The sequence below is a fragment of the Tupaia chinensis genome, unplaced genomic scaffold, assembly GCF_000334495.1.
Source record: "Tupaia chinensis unplaced genomic scaffold, TupChi_1.0 Scaffold000117_2, whole genome shotgun sequence".
NCBI classification, from domain to species: Eukaryota; Metazoa; Chordata; class Mammalia; order Scandentia; family Tupaiidae; genus Tupaia; species Tupaia belangeri.
The window spans coordinates 4,989,011-4,989,389 of record NW_006159583.1 but is presented as its reverse complement, the minus strand read 5'-3'; positions in this window follow the sequence as shown (position 1 = coordinate 4,989,389).

Genomic DNA, 379 nt, shown 5'->3' with positions numbered 1-379 from the left:
CCTTTCTAAATCCGAAGAGTGGCTAATTTTATGAGACACTTGAAACTACAGAATTAACATATTTTCAGCAAAAATATTTTGTACTAGAATGTCAAATTAGACTTGTTGAAAGTCTGTTTCAAGTAAATAAGAATCAAGTTTCACCAGGCTTTATTCTTAAGATTTTAAAAACAAAATAAAAATGCCAAAGTTTTGTTTTGCTTTTAATGATCCATTGATGTCTTCTCTCTTCCCACTGTCCCCTTGCCCCCAAACCTACTTCAATTTTCTAGGCTTAGCTTGGTTGAATATTGGGCTACCTGAAACTAATAAAACAGTAGTATTTCCCTACCACCACTGCTGCCAGGAAAGGTGAGGAACTCCAATCAGGATGAACCTA